We start from the raw sequence: 9,548 nt of genomic DNA on the forward strand, positions 1-9,548 counted from the left end.
TTGTTAAGTCTTCGATTTATTTCGATTGTTGCTGTTGTCGATGCGTCCTGGTATTCCTTAATCCTCCCAATTTCCGCCTCGACGTTAGTTTCTCTGTAAAATGAGTCATGAGAATTATTTTAATTTAATTGTTTTAACATAAAAGTTAATTGACAATAATACTTTCCGCGTAGGAGCTGAAGTTAACGTCGAGCTTCATGTTCCTGGCCGTTTGACAGGAGCCAGACAGGATATTTGAGCATCATGAAGATACCGTAGAGGAACAGGATCAGTAAACCGCCAAGAATCCAAGCATCGTCGCAACAACTCGCTCGTCTAAAGTCGCAGGCTACTCGCGTCTATCGCAATTGATTTCAAAATGGGGAGTGTCAACAGAAATGAAAAATAATTTAATTAATCTTACCTCAGTGCCATCATTGCTTTGCTGACAGATGAGGACAAGTGCATAAAAACCATTACAGCCCTTATTTCGTTTGGCTTATTGAAAATATTCCTTTTGCCATACTTGGAGAGTTACTTGAAAATCCGAAACTTGCGCCCTGATGTGGAAAAGAGGGATGAAAAAGAAAAAGTTCCCAAAACAACAATTGATGAACCGCCCCAAACACATCAGGAAATTGTCCAATCAAATTATATTTGAACAAGTGATGTTGTAGTTGTAGTGTTGTACCAGTCGACAAACGCTCCGATGATGTAAGTTACCAAAATGCCCAGAGCCAAGGAGGAGGCTGTCAGAGATCCCGGTCGTCCATGAATTCTTGACGATTGGCATTCGCTCACCGTTTTTTATTGAAATCAATTAATTACTGAACTATTTTCTTAAGTAAAGGTAGTCTTTACGAAAATTTGACAGGCGGGAGAGGTGCATCCGGCAGCGAAATCCATCAGGAATCGCCATTCAACTAGACTTGTGCAACAATGTGTAGACCGAGAGTTATTGCAAGAACTAGGAATGAAAGATTCTTCTCAATATGTGTTCTGTTGTGACGTTATACATAACTTGAAAAAGTACAAGGAGGTTAGTTTCTACTCCTCTAGTTTCTTTTCAGTTTCTACAAATTATTTATCCGTTCCAACCTAATCTCATCCAATCTTAAGAAGTGTCCAAGTACAAAGACAAATATTAGAAATACCTAATGATGAAGATGCATAATCATAACACATAGCAAGTTTCAACATTAAGTTTCAACAGCAGAAGCAAATTCACTGTTAGAAACTTCAGCAGTGATAACTGTACTTGCTGTGTGACTGATTTTATTTTCTATAACTCACCATTCCCTGCATGCTGTTATCTTACAAACTGCTGATGATCTTTTTTTTTGTTCATTGAGGAGTTGACTAATCAGGTTGACATTATATAAGTTTACCTACCATGAAAAATACATACGTAATAAGCCTACATCTCTTCACCCATAGATTACCCATGTTTTTGTTTACATCTAATCTCAAATAAACAAGAAAAAACTAAACAAAATCCCAGGCCTATACTTTTATTAATTTTCATGAGTAAATTAGGATGAATTGTATATTTAAAATATCACTAAAAAACGCAAAATATTCTAAACTGCGGAAATCCTGCATAGTTCAATGATTACATAAGTATAACTATGCTTAAATTATCAAAAACTCATTTTTTACTATCCCCGCAACGTTAAAAACATACATTGGCACAAGATCCTTAGGATATTCAGCGGATTGCAACGCAGCATCTGCAACTTATCTATAACGCAATTTTATTTTATTTTTAATAATAATAAACGCGAAAAATGTTTGACCAATGTTGCAGTGCTTCATGAATTTTATTTTATGTAATGTGTATGTAAATATATTTTATTTACATGGGTTAATGTGAGGATATGATGTGGATACGATCCACTTCATAACTGTGACATTTTTTGCACAAAACTTTGGGTGCAATGTAGTTGGGAGTGCCACACAGATTACCATAGAAAGTAAAGTAGATAAAACATTTAACAAAGCTTACAAACAGTGACCACAAAGAGGTAAATCTTACTTTTGCCATTCACCATCAAAATCTAACTTTGTTGCAAGGCCAAAGTCTCCAATCTTCAGTTGGTAAACTAGGAAGTAAGCTATAAATACCATCTGGTGCACCATCACAGACAACCAAATATGCCAAATCTGCCTGCTGTAGATAACTGTGTGATGTCACCTTGATTTTGAATGACACCAGGTAAAGGTGCCATCACTTTCAAATCTATAGCGAAAATTTTAGCAGAAACATTTTCATCTTTATTATGTTTTCTTTCTGGTTAAAACTTGGTTCCAACTGCCTGGAGCTGCACAGAGGTCCACTGCATTTTTAACTCCTTTAAAAGAACAAGAATCAATATTAAATACCTAATAGCTATACACATTAAATATACCTTGGGATATACGAAATTCTTCATCAATTTGCAGTAGTTTAATTGAAAGCCGAATAAGCCCTCCCGTACGCGACAGATAGCTTAAAAGTACTTGTTTCAGCTTAGAAAAATGGAAAAAATCCCTTGTTTACTAAAAACTTAGTAAGCTTAACTTTGCAACACACAGAACCATGAAAAATATAAGCTAAACATAGCTTTCCCGTGGTGAGCTAAGGATTGCTATTTTTTCTGAAGCTTGATTCAGCTTACTCTCATCTATCCTAGAAAAAAAGGGGAAAATAAAGAAATGGCGCGCGCGCACCTTTCTCTAAGCTTAACTTAGCTAACTTTTATATTTCTATGCTTTTTCGTAAATTCTGGGTCACCTATCCAATTGGTGATGTGATGAGGGGTTGCTGCATTCCTTGTTGATGGTCTCCGTTGGTCCTGTTGTGGCATCATCTGATACGATTTAAATTCCAATAATGAATACTATCGAAATTACACCGAATATATTTTTCTCTTCTCTTCTTTTTCTCTTTCCCTTAATCCTTTTAATGCATCGTTATCACTTATTAAAATTACCTTTAGCTAACATTGTTTTTATTGAATATATTACTCGATGTATATTTAGCCATTAGTTGATATGGCTTGCATGTGTTTATGAAAAATACTTGCAATTTATATACATATTTTGTTTTTTATTCATAGAAAAAAAGCGCAGGGTATATCCGTAAGAAATTAGACTATAAAATAGTCAATTTATCGGTAAAAATACATTTAACATTATAGAATCTAGATTAAGAGAGCAGATGATGTACATATTGACTGCAGCATGCTGATTGCCTGATTATTAATAAAGAGAAAAGTTAGCTGTTTTCGGCTGTTTTCAGCTTATATAATCATTACTTTTCTAATCATATCATAGAATAAAGCTTAAATTAACATAAGAATTACATAGCATAAAATCAGAAAGAAAATGTTAGCTGTTTTCAGCTTATTTTTTCCTTAGATGATAAAACGAAAGCTTGCCCAAGCTTTTATTTTCATTACTATTATTATTTAAAGCGATTTCAAGTATTTTTAAGGTGAATCAAAACCTAGGAAGAAAAAGTAAAAGTAAGTTCAAGCTTACTAACAAAAGGTATGATCTGAGTTTAAGTCTGCCTGGTAAAATAAAAGTAATTTTCAGCTGAATAAAGCTTGACATAAAACATTATCGACGGAATAAAAAAAATCTAGCTACGTCAAGCAAAACTAACCTAACTCTTGGGCTACTATGAAAAATATAAGCTAATGTAAGCTAACCTAAGCTTGGGAAACGGGGAAAAAAATAAAAAAGTACTTTTAAGCTATCTGTCGCGTACGGGCTCCATCCATCATCATTAGCCAATCTTTAATATACGTCCCGTTCATCTTTTGAGGTTTTCCCCATTATTAACTTGTTGAAGATACAACAAAATTATGATAACAAAGTCTTGCTACAACACGTTTCTAGCAGACTTTTCAAGAAAACTGAGTAACTGCATGCACATGAAAGAACGAAAACAAATGATGCAAGGATAGCAGACGACTCTTAGTTATAAAAATTGCAAAAATTACGTGGCAACGAAGCCAGTTGAAGAGAGCCAATCCGAGAGCCGAGAAGAGTAAACGAACGGCGCCGAGAAAATTCGAGAAAAGAGGCACGCGAGTTCAGCACAAGCTTCCTCAACCTCATTTTCTGTCGAAGGTCAAAGTCGAAAGTCTTAAAGTCGCTCTCGTCTTAAAGTCGCTCTCTCTCTTCTTAAAGTCGCTCTCTCTCGTCGCAAAAGTCACCCGACTATTCTCTTTTTTTCAAAATTGTAAGTACCCTAAAATTAGTTTTACAAAAATTCAACTTGTAACTTTTTTTCCCTCTAGGCTGATATTCTTCACAACTTAGCTGTCACGGTAGGCGCAGCAGCCGCCATGACCAAAGCATTTGGAGCCTAGGTCAAGGTGATCTATGATTTCGTCGTCTCGGATCTGTCACCTGCTGCTCGTCGATTGAACATTATTTACGCCAGCTTTCTGTCAATTGAAATCTTTTTGGGTTTTGTCATAAGTCTCATTGACGTCGATGTGGAGCCAAACCCGCGGCGCTTTCGTTTTTTGTCTTTCTTACTTTGATTAGTCGAGATGTGCGTCCTGACTGTGAAAGGTGTCATGGACATCATGGACGCCAAACGGGTGTTTTACGGAATCGGTGAAGAAATAACAAGGCATCCAAGGATAGCAGACGACTCTTAGTTATAAAATTTTCAAAAACTACGTGTCAACGAAGCCTGTTGAAGAGAGCCAATCCCAGAGCCGAGAAGAGTAAACGAACGGTGCCGAGAAAATTCGAGAAAAGAGGCACGCGAGTTCAGCACAAGCTTCCTCAACCTCATTTTCTGTCGAAGGTCGAAGGTCTTAAAGTAGCTCTCGTCTTAAAGTCGCTCTCTCTCGTCGGGCAAAAGTTTTTTTTTTTCGAAATGGTAACCCTATTTTAACTTTTAACCCTAAATTCAACTTTTAACTTTTTTTTTCTCATCTAGGCTGAAATTTGGAACAACTTGGCTGTCACGATTGGCGCAGCAGCCACCATGGCCAAAGCATTTGGAGCTTTGATCAAGGTTATCTACGATTTCGTCGCCTCGGATCTCTCACCTGCTGCGCGCCAACTAAACATCATTTACGCCAGCTTGCTGGCGATTGAAATCTTTTTGTGTCTCGTCATCAGCATCATTGACATCGATGAGGCGCCAAACCCACGGCGCTTTTGTTGCATGTCCTTCTTTCTTGAATTTGTCGAGTTGTGCGTCCTGACTGTCAGAGGTGTCATGGACATCATGGACGCCAATGGGGTGTTTTACGGAATCGGTGAAGAAAGTAACAACGCATGCAAGGATAGCAGACGACTATTAGTTATAAAAGTTGCAAAAACTACGTGTCAACGAAGCCTGTTGAAGAGAGCCAATCCGAGAGCCGAGAAAATTCGAGAAAAGAGGCACGCGACTTCAGCACAAGCTTCCTCAACCTCATTTTCTGTCGAAGGTCGAAGTCGAAGGTCTTAAAGTCGCTCTCGTCTTAAAGTTGCTCTCTCTCGTCGCAAAAGTCATCCAACTATTCTCTTTTTTTCAAAATTGTAAGTACCCTAAAATTAGTTTTACAAAAATTCAACTTGTAACTTTTTTTTCCCTCAAGGCTGATATTCGTCACAACTTAGCTGTCACGGTAGGCGCAGCAGCCGCCATGACCAAAGCATTTGGAGCCTAGGTCAAGGTGATCTATGATTTCGTCGTCTCGGATCTGTCACCTGCTGCTCGTCGATTGAACATTATTTACGCCAGCTTTCTGTCAATTGAAATCTTTTTGGGTTTTGTCATAAGTCTCATTGACGTTGATGTGGAGCCAAACCCGCGGCGCTTTCGTTTTTTGTCTTTCTTTCTTTTATTAGTCGAGATGTGCGTCCTGACTGTGAAAGGTGTCATGGACATTATGGATGCCAATGGGGTGTTTTACGGAATCGGTGAAGAAAGTAACAACGCAATAAAATATTCAGATTCCCTCTGGGTCCTGTCGATCCTGTCGATCCTTCAACAGTGTCATGTCGATCCAGAGAACCAGGGAGAGTTAGGAATGCAAGAATCGTCTGAGTATGCATTCTGTTGCGACATTCATAATTTGGAGAAATACAAGCTGAGGCAAGTTTTTACTCTTTGGTCAAATTATTTATCCATTACAACCTGAAACTCCCATATTATTAGGTCCTAACTCTGGTGTCCACTGATCCTTGTTGGAAAGTTGGACATGGTCAACCCTGTTTTGTGGAAAATTTACCATGAAAGAATTGCAGATTCTAAGCTCAAGAAAGAATTTCCAGAAAAGATGAATGAAATTTCTTGCTCAAGGGAAAGGATTGTGACTCGACAAAACTGAAGTTGAGCAACCAAAAGAAACCAAAAGTGGAGTAACCTTCGAAATTGACATTTCTGTCAAAGACTGTTTCTATGCATTGAACTTTGTAAGTTAAATCTAAAATTAATATTTTACTGATGAATTAAAACTAAAATAAGCAAAAAAAAATTTGATTTAGGAAAATTTTTTAGGATTCGCCAAAAAAGATATTTAATCTGATCTTATCTGATAAGTTAGTGTTATCAAATCTTCCGATTATCTCCGAATGCAGGATGTTGGCATCTAGGAATGAAGTGATAGTCCACACCTGGGTTGGTGGCCACTCCCCTGTGCCTCCTCGTCCTCCAAACCCTCTAGCGGTCGGCAAACCAGTGAAAGACTTAAACACAAAACAACGACATCTGGAGTCCAGAATGAATACACAATGGGAAAGATTGATTATTCGTAACGCAATAGATGTTGTTCACTCCTTTATCGGGTGAGTAGGGTTTGGACAGAAGCGGCTGTTGCGCTTTGGTACAACACCGCTAGGGTGCCAACCGTCCTTGACTCGTTGTATACCCAATCCAAAAATCGGCTCTTCCATTTAAGTGTTGACGAACCAATCCACCCAACTTTGAAGTTGAGTGGGTGACTTTGGAGCCGACTTTGGATTGGGTTTACCACGAGTTAATTGATCACATCGTATTAATCACACTGTACAAGAAGATGCGTCTGCTCTGTGGCACAGGAAAATCAAAACGCTAAGAATCAAGCATAGCAAAATATTTAGTTCGGCTATGGGCCACAGTTGTGCGCATTGTCGTAAGTTGCGGGGCTAGTCTATATCGTGTACGCATCACCGTGTACGCATACTGTCTCTGTCGTGCCAACTACCGTGTATTTGCTCAACTCCTCCCCGTAAAGGGAGGGGCTTATAGACCTCGGTACACGATTTTGAGCCGGCAGACAACAACAGAAATTGTCTAAATCGTGTACGCATTGTCGTGTACTCTATGTTATTTTAACGTTATTGCACCTTTATTTGAAGAAATTAACCACTTTTTATGTTAATTTTTTAGATAATCAAAATAAATAAATAGGCCTACTGGACGTGTTAAATTATTAATTAGAGTCCATTTTGTTTTTATATATTCTGCATAGACTATATCAATTATATATAATATATAAATTTTATATCCGATGTATTAGGTAGAAGATATATAGAGTTTCTCACTAGAAAGGGACTAGTGAATTCTATTTTCCAATATTATTAGCTTTGCCCACCCTTTCCGTTATTTTAAAATTCTAAAAAAATAAGCCCTGTTCCTGCCACCCGAGAGAACCTACAAAAAAATTCCATTCAAATGGAATGAAACTTTTAGTACTTTTTCGCATTGCGAAAACAGCGTTTTCCCATAAGGTTCTCTCGGGTGTCCGGATACTTTTGGTGCCTACCGTATGCACTTATAATTTTGTGTTCAGCAATTGTAGCTATGTAGTTTTTAATTTCTTAATTATTTTTTACTTTAAAAAAATAATAATTTAAAAAATGCTACAACTTGTTTCCTTTCGAATAGTTCGTGGGTACGACGAAAGGAACCGCTGCTATTGCGAATGAAGGATCAGAAAAAACAAGTAAGGAATCTCTGTTTGTCTCTGGGGTCTGGGCTCTAGTGTGTAGTGTCATTAACCATGGACTACTTTAACTAAAGGACGGGACTCTTCGCCTATCTCGCCGTATTAAAGCTAGTCGGGTGGGGTTTTTTCAGGAGATAATTAATGGAAAACATCAATAATTGCAGTTTTTTTCGCTGATTCCAACTGTGTTAATAATTCTTAGTAAAAAAAATTAATTAATAAGGTATTCTAATTTTACTTTCAGGAGTAGGGGTAATAAGACAAAACGCCGGTGCCATCTAGCAGCCAAGCACCCTAAGCTCTCAAGAATTACCCGAAGGGTTACTGGTCAAAGTTTCGTTTGCCGTATGGTTTACATTGGTATGGTTTTTACATGGGCACCCTCAGTTCTCGCAACACTACACAGATGGCTTTTTGCAGTTCTCGTAACACTACATAGATGGATGCACTAGTTTTTTACAATTATTGATTGTAATCAACATTTTTATTACATTTCAATAACTCTACTACGTAGCTGAGGATATTTTACATCTTTTCTGAAAATTTGGCTGAAATCTATTCAGGCGTTTGATCAGACGGAGAAATTGCTACTTTTTCACAGAATTTCAGTAGCTGTTATAGCAGACGATAACACAGATGGGAGGGATAAACAAACGATAACACAGATGGCAGGGATAAATAATATTAAAAGTAAACGTTACTTGAAATAGGATAGGATTAAACGAGAAATCCAATCATTTATAAAGTTACTGCCTATAGTTTTATCTCTAGGCTGATAACTAGGCCTAGTTATGGGCACAATTCCACCAAACCTAATTTCTACCGTCACTGCAAAGTAAAAATTTATTACGACATAGGGTGACGGGGCTCATATAATTCAACAGTTTGCGGATTGCCCCGCCACGAGGCGTATTAATATCGCATTCAATATTAAATCAGGATTCTAATATCTCATTCAATATTGATTCAGGATTTCAATATCTGAATGGATATTTAGAGAATATGAGCTTTAAATAAAGACCCGTCCCCGTGTGGCGTGGGGCGGCGGGGCTCCGCAGCACCAAAGTCGCACGGGTGTTTGTATTATTAGCTACATATATATTACTAAAAACTTTGAGACATTAATTAATCGCACGGAGTTAGTATAAGCTGCATATATATATTTACTTAAAACTTTGAGATATTAATTAATTTTTTTTATATTCCAACGGGAACCTTGCAACCCCGATAACGGATGCCTGCATATTTGTCGTAACTTTATATTTATTGGTAAAATCAAAGTTAATTTAAATTCCAATCCCTTCGGGTACCTTGCGGCGTACGTACGCTGCCTACAGTATATGACACAAGGTAAAAGATAGTTAGGCAGCTATGCCAAAGCAATAGAGATAAGAGAGTGGTGTCTCTTTCTCTAGGATACACGAATGGGCATCTGCTTGCAGACTTCCAAGAGCTTAGGAGGTTTGGTTCCTAGATGGCACCGGTGTTTTGTCTTATTTCAAATTTTCCGTAAACTAAATTGAAAATATCTCTATAAAATTAAATTTAAGGTATTTTTTTTTTTTTTTTTTTTTTTTTTTTTTTTTAACTGAGCGTTACCTCCTGCAGGAGTGTCGCTCGAATGTATTGTACAGTTTCATG

General features: G+C 37.5%; 1 long non-coding RNA gene across 1 annotated transcript; it reads right to left on the reverse strand.

The window, feature by feature from the left end:
• Positions 1 to 1,782: 1,782 nt before the first annotated feature.
• On the reverse strand, positions 1,783 to 2,451 carry LOC124202792. The gene is made up of 3 exons (XR_006878336.1): positions 2,388 to 2,451; positions 2,015 to 2,330; positions 1,783 to 1,905 (listed from the first exon to the last, which is right to left on the reverse strand). It is a non-coding gene; the product is annotated as an uncharacterized LOC124202792 (long non-coding RNA).
• Positions 2,452 to 9,548: the final 7,097 nt, after the last annotated feature.

This window comes from Daphnia pulex, chromosome 9, assembly GCF_021134715.1.
Source record: "Daphnia pulex isolate KAP4 chromosome 9, ASM2113471v1".
Classification (NCBI taxonomy): domain Eukaryota; kingdom Metazoa; phylum Arthropoda; class Branchiopoda; order Diplostraca; family Daphniidae; genus Daphnia; species Daphnia pulex.